We start from the raw sequence: 14,945 nt of genomic DNA on the forward strand, positions 1-14,945 counted from the left end.
TAAAGAGATGTTTTCTGGACTTCTTCCTATCTGCCCTCCCCAACTCAATCCCTCATCTCATCTACCTTGCCTCCTCCGTTCACCGCCCGACAAGTTGGAATTGCTTGTATTAATGATGTCAATTGTGGTTCTTTTTAAATCTTGATTTTAAAAACTAGAACAAGGTGACCTGGGGCTGTGGTCCAGGTAATCATTTAGCGCTTAGTGTCTCTGCATATTAAATCGACGGGCCTCCCAGCTCCTGTGAGGTGAGCTGACTGGAAATGAAGGGTGTGCGCCCAAGTCTGCTGGAGGCCATGCTCTCCTGGTGGTGTGAAGAGACAGACCCACGAGAGGAATCTGTCCTTAGTTTGTTTCTTCTCTCCTCCTTGAGGTGGAAAATTCTGCCCTGGGCCTGTGATCTGTAGCTGACACTTGGGTCTCCTTCCTGGAGGGACAGGGCTGAGCTCAAGGAACCCTCCGATGGGAGCCTGCAGAGTCTAGGCGACGGGTTCTTGCATACCATCTGCAAACTTCCCATGCACGTGGCTATAACCTAATCCCCTTCTTCTATTTTCACTGTTCATATTACTCTTTGACTTCCTTTTTATCATTTATCAAATACAGACATTTCCATATTAGCACATATGGACCCCTTCTCTAACTATGCTCCACAGTATGGGCATTTATGAGCCACAGTGTCACGTTTCCTTCCTAAGAGGGAATTTCCAGTCTTCCATTTTAGCTCCCCCTCAATGTGCACATTTCCCCACATCTGGCTCATAACAAATTCATCCATCCTTGCCAATCTAATGGATGTTTTAATTTTCATTTTTAAAATTATGAATGAAGCTGTTTATAAGTGAAGTGAGACTCTTTGATCGGCCTTCATGTCCCTGTGGATACTCTGGCCCTGAAAATGGCTCACAGATCCTGGCGCAGCAGCCCATGCCCACAGCGACAGGAGGAGCAGGGAAGAAATGGGTAAAAGCTGAACCAACACCGAAGGGCATCCAGGCATCCGAGGACTATGCTCGCTCTTGCCCTGTGGGATCGTGAGGCAAATGATAAGGATTCTCAAAGAAATAAAATTCATAATGAATCTTATTGCGAGGAAGAATAACAGAAAATGATGAAACGGTGGCTAAACCTGCACATGGTAAAACTCTGACGCTAGAAAACCGGGCATGTCAGGAATAAAAGATGTACAATGATGACTCTTAAAGGGGCAGAAGTTCTAGTTGTGAATTTGATCAGTATATGAAATCTAAACATATTTGCAAGGAAAAAAAAAACTGATCCCAATGAATATAATTGTAGTAAATTTTAAATGGAAGTGGAAAAATAATGGAGGTAATTCATTTTTAATGTGTAGAAAACCGATCAAGAAACAGAAGTTAGCTTATTGGGGTTTTCTGCAGAAACTACATTCTTGGTAAAGAATCATCAATGACCTGCTCTGGTCACTACAGGTGAGTCTTTGTATGGACACGTGCTTTCAGTAGTGGAACGGCTGGGTCGTGAGCTTCGGTGGGTGTGAGTTGTGTCCTATGACTACACCCACAAAACCAGCAGCACAATCAATACAGTGAACATATCTGTCACTCCCCAAAGTTTCCCTGTGGCACTTTGTAATCCCTCCAGCCCTTTCCTCCCCGGCTCCAGGCAATCTCTCATCAGCTTTTTCTCACTATAAAGTTACATTTCTAAGGATTTTATACAAATGGAATCACACATCAAGTACTTTTTTGGTCTAGCTTCTTCACCTAGCATAATCATTTTGAGATTCATCTATATGGTAGTGTGTCCAGCAGTTTATTCCTTTTTATTGCTGAGTATTTCATCATATGGCTATACTACAATTTATTTTTCTGTTCACTGTTGATGGATGTTTGGTTATGTTAAATGAGCAGCGATAAGCATTCACATACAAGTCCTTGTATGGACACACGCTTTCACATCTCTTGGCTGAGTATGTGTGGAACGGCTGGATCGTATGGTAGGTGCATGTTTAGCATCTTTAATAACTGCCGAAGTGTCTTCTCCAAATGGTGGAAACACTTCGCGTTCCACCAGCAGTGAGGAGAGTTCCAGTTCTCAAGCTCCTCACCAACACCTGGTATGGTCAGCCTTCTAATTTTAGCCATTCTGATAGGTGTGTGGTAATATTTCATTTGTGGAATTTTTTCCATAAACAAGTGTAGTTTATGAATAAGTTTAAAGCATTCTGAATGAATACAGCTAAGAGTTCTTATCAGTAATGTAATAGGGCAATAACTCTTGATAGTAACAAACGTGGAAGGACTCCTAGGGAAAGAGGTAGGTAGAGAAAAAAAGGCGTAAAATAAATTTATCCAAGCAGAATTTGGAGTTTTCAAGCATCACAAACATCAATGGAAAACTGAAAGATATACCGCTAGGAGCAGTTCATGGCACAACTTCTCCATTAAACTCCAGCTAATATTTCTGTTGCACTAATTCCAGAAGCAACCTGCTTAAGAAATGGGATGTCTCTTTCTTATATAAAGATGTTCCGAAGTATCCAATCTCTCAGAACCTCTCTGGCTGCTGATGTTACTACATCCAAATAACAATATATTTAAAACAAAATCCTCAGATGTTCTATAATGCTATACATTCTTCAAGGTGAACAAAAGTGTGTTCAAGTCTCAATTAATTTGCCAGGTTAAATTAAAAATAACATCCAAGTAGGTCTTAATTCATTACACTCATGCATCTACTACACAAAATATACAAAAACTATTTTGTGAGCTAAATTCTTCTAGATATGGCGCTAAACTCAAAGGTTACATTCGGTGCTCTTTATGACATCATCTTTGTTCCAACATGAGTTTTTAAAAAAAACAAGTGTTGAAAGGAAGCTTCAAAAGCCATTCAGTATATCCCTTAAATTTAAAATTTTTTATTTTCTTAAAAGTAAAGATTTCAGGGCTTCCCTGGTGGTGCAGTGGTTGAGAATCCGCCTGCCAATGCAGGGGAAACGGGTTCGAGCCCTGGTCCGGGAAGATCCCACATGCCGCGGAGCAACTAGGCCCGTGAGCCACAATTACTGAGCCTGCGCGTCTGGAGCCTGTGCTCCGCAACAGGAGAGGCCGCGGAAGTGAGAGGACTGCGCACCGCGATGAAGAGTGGCCCCCGCTTGCTGCAACTAGAGAAAGCCCTAGCACAGAAACAAAGACCCAACATAGCCATAAATAAATAAATAAATAAAATAATTAAAAAAAAAAAAATAAAATAAAGATTTCAGGGACTTCCCTGGTGGCGCAGTGGTTAAGAAGCCGCCTGCCAGTGCAGGGGACACAGATTCGAGCCCTGGACCAGGAAGATCCCACATGCCGCAGAGCGATGATGCCCGTGCACCACAACTACTAAGCCTGCGCTCTAGAGCCCGCGAGCCACAACTACTGAGCCCACGTGCCACAACTACTGAAGCCCGGGTGCCTAGCGCCCAGGCTCCGCAACAAGAGAAGCCACCACAATGAGAAGCCTGCGCACCGCAACGAAGAGTAGCCCCCGCTCACCACAACTAGAGAAAGCCCGCACGCAGCAACAAAGACCCGAAACGCAGCCAAAAATAAATAAATAAAATAAATAAATTTATTTAAAAAAATAAAGATTTCAAATAGAAGACTTCATGACAATTCCTGCTCAAGAAGTTCTTAGATCTCAAACTTTTCACACTGCAATTTTTTTTTTTTTAATAAAAAAGATCCTTATTCCCTCCTTTTCTGTCCTCACTGGAAATGGAGAACAACTTATCATATTACTTCTTACTTTGAGTCCTTTAATAAAAGTCACAATAACAAGACATTAAACCATGTCAACAGCTTTTTCCTCTCCAGAGCAAAATGGTCTTAACTTTTTGAACTTTTTCTCAGAGGTCTTATTTTACAATCTGTATTTCATTTCTTTTTATTTCTCCTGTATCTCCTTCCGAGTTCCCATAGGCCCCTAAGACACAACATGCTAGCAGGGACTGAATTAGTGAAAGGGATACTTTTTCTCACCTCCTAAAACTAGGTCTCTTTTTAGTGTTTACTAATAAAGGAAAACAATTGACTCATTATCTGCTCATATAATAACAGATAAGCACAAGTCAGCAACTTGCCCACAGTCAGTTTGTTCCTACTTTTGGGTGGTAAGTAGGTTTGCCCTTCCCAAGAAGCATTTCCTGTGCGGCCTTACTGACCTTTCTGTTGTGTGTTTGTTTTTACTGCTAATTTCCAACATATGCTTTGATCTTGCCCCACTCATTATTTCTTTTTCCCCAAACTCTAGAAAATTGAGTTTTGATATGTGCAGTCAAGGAGAATTCATTCATTCCCGTGATATTATTCCTAGAGAGAAAGATAAACAATGCAGAGCCCAAGGCTGGGACTTGCTGGCTACCACCTGTGTCTCTCCTGGCTGGCCTGGGCACTGAATTTATCCTGTTAGCCAAGCGTTGAGCACTACGTTAAGCTCTTGCTAAACGTCATGCTCGGACAGACTCCAGAGCTTGGCTGCAATCAAATGATTCCTCAGTCTATATACTTGGGGAATTTGTAAGATTTCTGTTCATTTTAATTTTGGATTTTTAAATTTTTGAGATAAGAATCCAAGCTTCTAACTTCTCACCTTGATTAAGATGACTTAAATCTTGTGTTATATTAAAGCACTCAAATAAAACTATGCTCTCCATAGAGAGTAACCATCAAGACGTGGCTTAGTGACGATGAACGGGCTGTTGTATCATTTCAGCTCCACTTTGTTCTTCAGTCACTGAAACACGAATATCAAGCCAAATATACATATTTTCCACATACAGAGTATTATACCACTTTGTAAATAGAGGCCATTTCCTAAATGACGATCTACATTCTTAAAAGCAAGTAAAAATTTCAACATATTTCTTCTTCAGTGCAAAGCCTTTGAAAACAAACTCATTCAGAAAAGTGGTGCTTTACGTTTGGCTAGCTGTCTATTACCTAAGTCATACAAGACACAGCTATGAGAAAGTAAAGAAGGAAAAAATTAACAACAGTGGCAATATAATAATTTGAAAATTATATTTGGATTATATGCATTCAACCAAATGTTAGCTGATAGCTGCAACAAACCAAACCATGATTTAATGAACATTCTAATCAGTTCAAACTTTATATTATTATTATTTTAGGAAATAAATTCTCTTATACCACTGCTCTCTCCTATAGGTAATTTGTTTAGTATGATTACATTCAAGGCCTTGTGATTGTTACCTCTTAAACTATACCACGTGTGTTTAAGTATTCTGTGAACTATGTAGGACAGAATATACTTTAAGATTAAATAGCACTTCTCTATTAAGTCTTTTTTCAGAAGCCTGCAGAATCAACCAAAAATGACCTTCCAAAATTTTTTTTCCACGTTAAAAATCATAAATGGTTCTTATATGATCAGAAATTTTGTACAGGTCAGAAAAATGTTACAATAAACTGGAGCTTTAGTGTTTCATAATACCTAAAATCTGTTTATTTCTTAGTAACATTAGCATAAATCTACTTACAAAAATATAATTCAAAAGTTAGACTTCTAAAAAATTCCAGCTCCTTTCTCAGCTCTGATTTTTTTTTCTTTACTTAAATCAGCAAACCCATTTGATATAGAGGTGAAGCACCTAAATAGTTCAAAAGATTTTTCTCAAGCTGCCTAAAAATTAACTGATTAAATCATATTCAATGCAGGAACATCATTTCAGTTCACACCAGACCCTGAGAAGGTTCCAAGAAATTCGACAAGAACAAAGCCACCAGGAGTGTTGCCTATTGTTTTATGTTCAGTAAACATCAGGATTTTAAAAATATACAATAAATGTATACTGCACCAAGAGCATCTTCAACAGAGGTGCTGAAACCACATATAGAAGTGCTAAATGCCCTATTTCAGATATTCTAATTTGTAAATAAATACCTGTGATGTAACAATAACACGTTTCCACAGTGATCTGGGAACAGTGCCATTTTCTTGCCAATTGAATGGATTAATTTCCTTAACTAACTCTACAATTAAATACATAACACATGCTTCTTTTAAAAATGTGCTATAGGGACTTCCCTGGTGGTCCACTTGTTAAGACTCCACGCTCCTAATGCAGGGGCCTGGGTTTGATTCCTGGTCAGGGAACTAGATCCCGCATGCCGCAACTAAAAGAGCCTGCATGCCGCAACTAAAAAGGTACCGCGTGCCACAATGAAGGCCTTGCACCCAGCAACGAAGATCCCATGTGCGGCAACTAAGACCTGGCGCAGCCAAATAAATAAATAAAATGTGCTATACACAATTACAAGACCCTGGAACTAAGCTTAATCACACTTTAATTAGTAAACTCACTTTTGTTATGTTTTTGTTAAAGGAAGAACAATGTGTTGCTATGATACTTCTAATGTAATGACTTTTGTTCAAGATTATGAAAAGTTTGAATAATTTCCCTCCAGACCATTTCATTTCAAATTTATATAGTTTGTTTAGTTACTTGACCAAAACAGAAGAAAATGAAAGGAAAAGAGACACTCAGCCAGATGAGATAACGAACGCTAACACGAGGTCCAGGCGCAGCTTGGTTTTTCTGTCCCAAGTGCCAGCGAAAGCAACGACGGACGGGTGTACACCTAAACAGAGCGCCAGGTCAGTCCATTTTTACTGGGCTCAAGAAAATTTTTAATCAGAGTGATGAAATAAAATTCACATTTTGTGGCAAGACAAGAAACAATTAAACTTAAAATTTCTCTTTCCCGGTCTGGGCCTCTTCAGACCCTTTAGTGTGTGCTGTGCATCTGCATTAACCAGACCTCCTTAGGTGAGAACCTTCCTTCCTAATCTTGTAAGGAGCAAAGACGACCCACTACTGCCTTTGTACATGCAGATCTGGATTGTGTAAACTATCAATATGTCATTTGATATATAACACTTTGTCTCAAAAATGTATATAACTGTTCTTTGACCTCTAATGCGCACAACAGTCCTCAGGGCTTTCTGAAAGACTGTCTCCTGGGTTATAACCCTCAAATTGGCTCAAGTAACATTTTCCATTTCTTCCTTAGATCAACTATTGATTAACTATTGATTAATTGATTAATTAATTGAAGAGCCTCAATGAGTTTCTTCAATTCTTCTTTCAGTGAGGCAGCGACACTCTGGTTGGGTGATGTGCGCTTCTCTGCATAATACTTTATCTTTGGTTTTGTCCTGCTTGTCTGAAGAATAGCAACACAGCATTTTGAAAAGCAAATGTGAAAGTAGCTCTTTTGCCCATTTCTGTTCCCCTCTAAACTTGAAAGAACCTAATTAACCTGTTTATTCTTTTCCTAGATAAAAAGAAGTAAGAATAAAGAATTAAGTAAAGAATGACCAGCTCTCTATCCCTAACAACCTCCTTAGCAGCCCTGCAGGCAGATCACACGGGCAAGACGGCGTCAGGAGGAGAGTCAGCCAGCCCGCACGCAATAGGGAAGGAGGCAGAGCACAGCCTCCTGCCTCGATGATTCACTGAGATTCTCCCCCCTTTCGCTTTTCCCTTTAAAAACTGTCATGGCTGAGTAGAGTCTTTGGATTTGGTCTTGGGATATGAGTCTGCCTTCTCCCCAGATTGCCGGCTTTTCTGATTAAAACATCTTTCCTGTCTACTGACACTTGCCTCTCGATTATTGGCTTTTGAGCGGTGAACAGCTGAACCTGAGTTTGGTAACAAATGTAACCATTTGGTTATTTTTATTCACAGGCAGCACTGATTTCTTTCTTTCTTTTTTATAAGTTTATTTATCTTTGGCTGCATTGCGTCTTTGTTGCTGCGCGCGGGCTTTCTCTTGTTGCCGCGAGCGGTGGTGGGGGGCTACTCTTGTTGTGGAGCACGGACTCTAGGTGCGCAGGCTTCAGTAGTTGTGTCACGTGGGCTCAGTAGTTGTGGTTCACGGGCTTAGTTGCTCAGTGGCATGTGGGATCTTCCTGGACCAGGGCTTGAACCCGTGTCCCCTGCATTGGCAGGGGGATTCGTAACCACTGCACCACCAGGGAAGTCCAGCATTGACTTCTTTTTTTTTTTAAATTAATTAATTAATTTAATATATTTATTTTTGGCTGCGTTGGGTCTTCGTTGCTGCGCGTGGGCTTTCTCTAGTTGTGGCGAGCGAGGGCTACTCTTTGTTGCAGTGCGCGGGCTTCTAATTGCTGTGGCTTCTCTTGTTGCAGAGCATGGGCTCTAGGCGCATGGACTTCAGTAGTTGTGGCACGTGGGCTCAGTAGTTGTGGCTCACGGGCTCTAGAGCGCAGGCTCAGTAGTTGTGGCGTAGGAGCTTAGTTACTCTGCGGTATGTGGGATCTTCCTGGACCAGGGCTCGAACCCGTGTCCCCTGCATTGGCAGGCGGATTCTTAACCACTGCGCCACCAAGGAAGCCCCAGCATTGACTTCTTATTAGGTTGGCTGCTGTCATATTCACAGGTAATGTCCCGTGTATGCAATATGATGGATATTCTTTTGGAGAATCAAAATTGTGAAGACTTTCAAATATGCATTTGTTGGTAGTCAGATCAAAACACAAGAAATATGAAGTTTTTGAAATATGATCATATTTTTCACAGACCTTAATCGGTTACTGGCTCAGTGTTATATTTATGGTTTCCAGTTAAGATAACATCTCAGCCACAACAATGGCTGTACTCACCCCATCTTTATTCAAAACTGAAGTTCCACACAGAAAAGCAATGGACTTTTTAAATGCAATAATGACTTCTTTCCCATTTTCCAGGTCTTTTATCCTACTTCGTAGCCATTTAAAGTCTGGTAATATTTCTTCAAAATAAAATCCATCTTTTTTAAAAAAATTAATTAATCTATTTATGTATTTTATTTTCGGCTGTGTTGGGTCTTCATTGCTGCACATGGCCTTTCTCTAGTTGCGTCAAGCAGGGGCTACTCTTTGTTGTGGTGTGAGGACTTCTCATTTTGGTGGCTTCTCTTATTGTAGAGCACAGGCTCTAGGTGCGTGAGCTTCAGTAGTTGTGGTACGTGGGCTCAGTAGTTGTGGCTTGTAGGCTCTAGAGCGCAGGCTCAGTAGTTGAGGCGCATGGGCTTAGTTGCTCCATGGCATGTGGGATCTTCCTGGAGCAGGGCTCGAACTCGTGTCCCCTGCATTGGAAGGCAGGTTCTTAACCACTGCACCACCAGGGAAGTCCCTAAAATCCTTCTTTAAGTGCAACTGGATACAAAATGTTGGAAGAGAGACTGTGGAGGCTAACATATAAACATTATTCACAACAGAATTTCTTGATTTATTTTTCCGGCAATCAAATATCCTCCCCCCCACAACCAAACAAAGTTGCCAACTCATTCCCCGTGAAAACTTTCCATTGACCATCCTCCTGGAGTTCTGCTACAGCCAGCTGGTCTGCATTGGGATCTGTAGATAGCACTATCCGAGCGTTCTTTCTCTGCCAGTCTCAGGGAAATTTCCAGCACAGATTCTCCTTCATATTTGGGCATTTAATGGTAGAAAAGTCTGGATCAGGATCTTTTTGTTCTGGTAATGGAAATGGAGGCTTAAAACCAAACACTTGCAGAGTCAACTGCACATAGTCATGTCCGACCCCATGAAAAGATATATGTACAAATGTCAAGGTGGTCTTTGAGTCTGATTCCCTGTGAAAATCAATCTTTTTCAGATCTTCCATGTGTCTCCTGTAATGTCCTGCAGAGAGTCTCTCTCCAGTAGGCTGGCATTCACTAAATCATTATTCCAGGAAGCATTCCAGGGTTCCACACAGTCCTCTATACGTTTTGGACTTTCTTCATCATGAGGAGATGTGATCTAAACACCAGTTTCCCAATAAACCCTTTGTCTGTTCTCTTCCTTGCAGTTGTGAGAGGCAGTAATCATCACACCTCCAACTGCTTTGAGCTCCTGGACTGCATATGATGTAGGAACTTATTTTGGAAAAAGGTACACAGAAACATCTTTAGCCAGCAAGACTGAAATGGTGAGTTTAGGAAGTCTTTGGATGCTGCAGCTGCTAGTTACTTGACCCCAGCTGTCATACCCAAGACAAAGTTTCTCAACATCTCTCAAGGTATTTGTGCATCTTCTGTATTGACTGGATTACTGTAAGGTCATTAATATAGCAAAACCCTGCCACCAGAGCAGAACCAAGTCCTGCAGCTCCAAAAGTCATCCAGCAACAAAGAAACTCCTTGTTTGTCCCATTCAGTAACAGATTTTCAAATTGCTCTTTTGTTTTGGCATTGTTTACTGGTTTGCAAAGGGTGGCTCAATATAAAAAAATCAATCAATGTAATTCACTACATTGATAGCAGTGAGGTGGAAAGACCACACAGTCATCTTAATTAATGCAGGAAGAGCATTAGACAAAATCCAGCAGCCTTTTATAATGAAAGCACTCGGAAAATCAGGAATAGAAGGGAACTTCTACAACATGATAAAGGCCATATGAAAAATCCATAGCTAACATCACATTCAGTGGTGAAAAACGGAAAAATTTCCCCCTAAGGTCAGGAACAAAACAAGGATGCCTGCTTTTACTACTTAATTCAACATAGTACTGGAAATTCCAGTCAGAGGAATTAGGCAAGAAAAGGAAATAAAAGTTACCCACATTGGAAAGGAAGAAGTAAAACCTTTTCAATATGCACATGGTATGATTCTATTTATAGAAAAACCCCAAAGTATGCGCAGGAAAACTATTAGAATTAATAAAAGAATTCAGCAAAGTTTCAGGGTACAAGATCAACACACAAAAGTCAGCTGTTTCTATCAACAGCAATGGAAAAATAAAAAAGTAAATAGCATCTAAAAAAATCTGGAAATAAATTTAACCAAGAAGTGAGAGATTTGTATGTGAAAAGTACAAACATTGCTGAAAGAAGTTAAAGATATAAATAAATGGAAAAAAAAAAAGGAAAGACATCCAGTGTTCATGAATTGGAAGACTTAATATTGTTAAGATGTCAAAACAATCTTTAGAAAGAAGTTGAAGGACTCATACTTCCCAAGTTCAAAACTGTACTACAAAGCTACAGTAATTGAAATAGTGTGGTATTGGCATAAGGATAGACATGTAGACCAATGGAATAGAATTGAGAGTCCAGAAATAAACTCATACAACTATGACCAATTGATTTTTGACAAAGGTGGCAAGACCATTCAGACAGAAAAGAATAGTGTTCTTGACAGATATTGCTAGGACAATTGGATATCCACATGCAAAGGTATGAAGCTGGATCCCTACGTTATACTATATATAAAAATTAACTCAAAATGGATCAGTGACTTACATATAAGAGCTAAAACCATAAAACTCTTAAAAGAGGACATAAGGGTAAGTCTTCATGACCTTGGACTTGGCAATGGATTCTTAGATATGACACCAAGAGCATGAGCAATAAAAGAAAAAAAAAAGATAAATTGGACTTGATCAAAATTAAATACTTTTCAGGGAATTCCCTGGAGGTCCAGTGGTTAGGACTCGGTGCTTTCACTGCCAAGGACCCGGGTTCGACCCCTGGTTGGGGAACTAAAATCCCGAAAGTCACGAGGCATGGCCAAAAAAAAAAAAAAAAAAAAAATTAAATACTTTTGTTCATTAAGGACATTATCAAGAAAGTGTAAATACAACCTGTAGAATGGGAAAAATATTTGTAAAAGTCATAAATAAGAACTTAATATCCAGAATATGTAAAGAATTCTTATAACTCAACAGCAAAAAGTCAAACAACTCAATTTAAAAATAAGCAAAATACTTGAATAGTTGTTTCTCCAAATAAATAATACAAATGAAGGGGAAATGTATCTCAAAACCACAGTGAAGCACCACTTCATAACTACTAAGATGGCTTATCTTTAAAAATGGAAAATAACAAGTGCTAGCAAGGATGTGGGAAATTGGAACTCTTGTACATTGCTTGTAGGACTGTAAAATGGTGGTTCCACTGTGGAAAACACATTGGCAATTCCTCAAAAGTTTACACATAAAATTACTATATGATCTTTTTTTTTTAAAAAAATAAACTTATTTATGTGTTTTTGGCTGTGTTGAAAGCTGCGCGTGGGCTTTCTCTAGTTGTGGCGAGCGGGGGCTACTCTGCATTGGGGTGTGTGGGCTTCTCATTGTGGTGGCTTCTCTTGTTGCAGAGCAGAGGCTCTAGGCGCACGGGCTCAGTCGTTGTGGCACGAGGGCTTCAGTAGTTGCGGCACGTGGGCTCAGTAGTTGTGGCTCGCAGGCTCCAGAGCACAGGCTCAGTAGTTGTGGCGCACAGGCTTAGTTGCTCTGCGGCATGAGGGATCTTCCTGGACCAGGGATGGAAACTGCGTCCCCTGCACTGGCAGGATTCTTAACCACTGCGCCACCAGGGAAGTCCCACTATATGATCCTGTAATTCCACTCCTAGATACACTGTGCTATGCCCTCCTCCCCCACCCCCCCAATTTAAATGTTGAAGCCCTTACCCTCATGTGATTGTATTTGGAGACACGGTCTTCAGGAAGTAATTAAGGTTAAATGAGGTCATAAGGGTGGGGCCCTAATTAGGATGTCATGATGAGGGTCACAGGATAGTCTTTTTAAAAAAAAATTATTTATTTTTTGGCTGTGTTGGGTCTTTGTTGCTGCGCATGGGCTTTCTCTAGGTGTGGCGAGCGGGGGCTACTCTTTGCTACGGTGCGCGGGTTTCTCATTGCGTTGGCTTCTCGTTGCGGGGCACAGGCTCTAGAGCACAGGCTCAGTAGTTGTGGAGCATGGGCTTAGCTGCTCCGCGGCACGTGGGATCTTCCTGGACCCAGGCTCGAACCCGGGCCCCAGCACTGGCAGGTGGATTCTTAACCACTGCGCCACCAGGTAAGTACCAGGATATAGTCTTTTAAGAGGAATATACCTGAACACAAAGAGGTCATGTGGGCACACAGTGAGATGGCAGCTGCCTACAAGCCAAGAGAAGAGGCTTCAGAATGAAACCTACCTTGCCAGCACCTTGATCTTAAGACTTCCTGGCCTGCAGAACTGTGAGAAATAAATACCTGTTGTAAGCCACCCAGTCAATAGTATTTCGTTACAGCAGCCTGAGCAGACTCTGACACCCAAAAGAATTGAAAACTGCTCATATAAGCACATGTATAAGCATGTTCATAGCAGCACTATTCGCAATAGCTGAAAGATGGATCCAAACGTCCATCAATGGATGAATGGATAAACAACTTGTGGTATTTAATACAATGGAACATTATTTAGCCATAGAAAGGAATGAAGTACATGATATATGCGTGGATCTTGAAAACATGCTGAGTGAAAGACACAAAAGGTCACATATTGTTTTATTTCATTTATATGAAATATCCAGAATAGATAAATCCATAGAAACAGAAAGAATGTAGATCAGTATTTAAAAGGGGCTGAGGGGAGGGAGTGTTGGAGAGAAACTACTTAATGAGTAAGGGGCTTTACTTCAGAGTGATGGAAATGCTTTAGAACTAGACAGAGGTGATAGCTGCACAACACTGTAACTGTAATAAACGGCACTGCATCGTGTACTTCAATTTTATGCTACGTAATTTCACCTCAATAAATTATTTAAAAAAGACTCGGGGTGGTCCTGTATGTCAGGATGAAATGATCTTTAAGAAGCAGGTGGATTTGAGCAATGTATGGGTAGGTGGCCATGGATATTGCTGGCACCCTGCCTGAGCACTTATCCCCTACCTACTTTGAGTGTTGAAACTCATAGCTGCCCTTTCCCCAGAGAACTGTCCTTGCTAAAACAGGAGCCACTTTGCCCTGGACACTAGCAGTCATCCCTTCCACCTCCTCCTCCTCACACACTTGGCCAACTGGCACAAAAAGCCCCCTGGTCTCAAAGTGGGACCATCCTGGTGGGGCAGTTTGTCCTCCAGAGCTTCCCTAGGAAGGGGGAGACTGAAGCTGGTCCCCAGCAGAGACAGAAAACTGCCGCAATAAGTCATCTGAACAAGAGTTGCCTTCTCAGGCTTTGCTTCTAGGGAAACTGATGCAAAATGGTTGTTACGTAAAACCAATACTGATGGTGAATTATATGGTTTTTGATTTATATCTCAGTGAAGCCATTATATTTAAAAAACACTTATTAATCATTTATAATAACTGAAGGGTTGTTTTTATTGTTGTTTTTAAAAGTACATCTCACCAGGGTAACGCATTCCTGAAATTTCCTGGTCGGGTTAAATCTGTGAAGTTGAAATTGTAAGCATCAGTAATCTAAAGGGTAAAAATGCTTGTTCTTGACTCCCAAATACCCATTCTTTTAAAAGCACTGAATTCCACTGAAATGGTCTCTGTGACAATAAATCAAGAGATAACATGACAGATCACGGCGGTCTCCCCTTATTAATGTGGCTGATGAGCCGCTCGTTCTCTTGTGACTTTTTGCTCAGAGAAATCCATACCCACAAAGCATGCACATCTATTCAATGTAAATAAAAATAAATTTAAAAAATGGAAATGATGTACAAGATGATCATAAAAACATCCTAGTGAACCACAAGTCCTGGAGACAAATGGAAAAGGCAGCACGACAGTTCTCAGCAGCCCTTGCCACCCAAGGAGGTACAATGTCCACACTAGTCCTCAAAAAAAATGAAGGAAAGCCTCCCTTGTTGAAATAGGGGTTTTAAAGGAAGCTTTCCTAAAGTCAATTTCTTACAATGCAAACAGGTGTGCCTTGTGGTGTGGCTGTACTGACCCTTGATGTTTACAACTACGATGTTTGTGTATTACTAAGCATGGCCAGACCAGTCACCTGCTTTCACGTGATGTTAACAACAAACTTGGGCCTGTGATCTTGGCTTCGCTGTTCATCAGTGTACTGGCTGTACCTAGAAGAACTCTGGAAAAACTTATGGAATGAACAGCTCTCTGCTCAAAACCATTTTCTTAAAATGGCTGGTTTCGT

General features: G+C 40.7%; 1 pseudogene; it reads right to left on the minus strand.

The window, feature by feature from the left end:
• Positions 1 to 6,552: 6,552 nt before the first annotated feature.
• Positions 6,553 to 14,193, minus strand: LOC118902836 (annotated as a pseudogene).
• Positions 14,194 to 14,945: the final 752 nt, after the last annotated feature.

This window comes from Balaenoptera musculus, chromosome 10 (genome assembly GCF_009873245.2).
Source record: "Balaenoptera musculus isolate JJ_BM4_2016_0621 chromosome 10, mBalMus1.pri.v3, whole genome shotgun sequence".
In the NCBI taxonomy this organism is placed as follows: domain Eukaryota; kingdom Metazoa; phylum Chordata; class Mammalia; order Artiodactyla; family Balaenopteridae; genus Balaenoptera; species Balaenoptera musculus.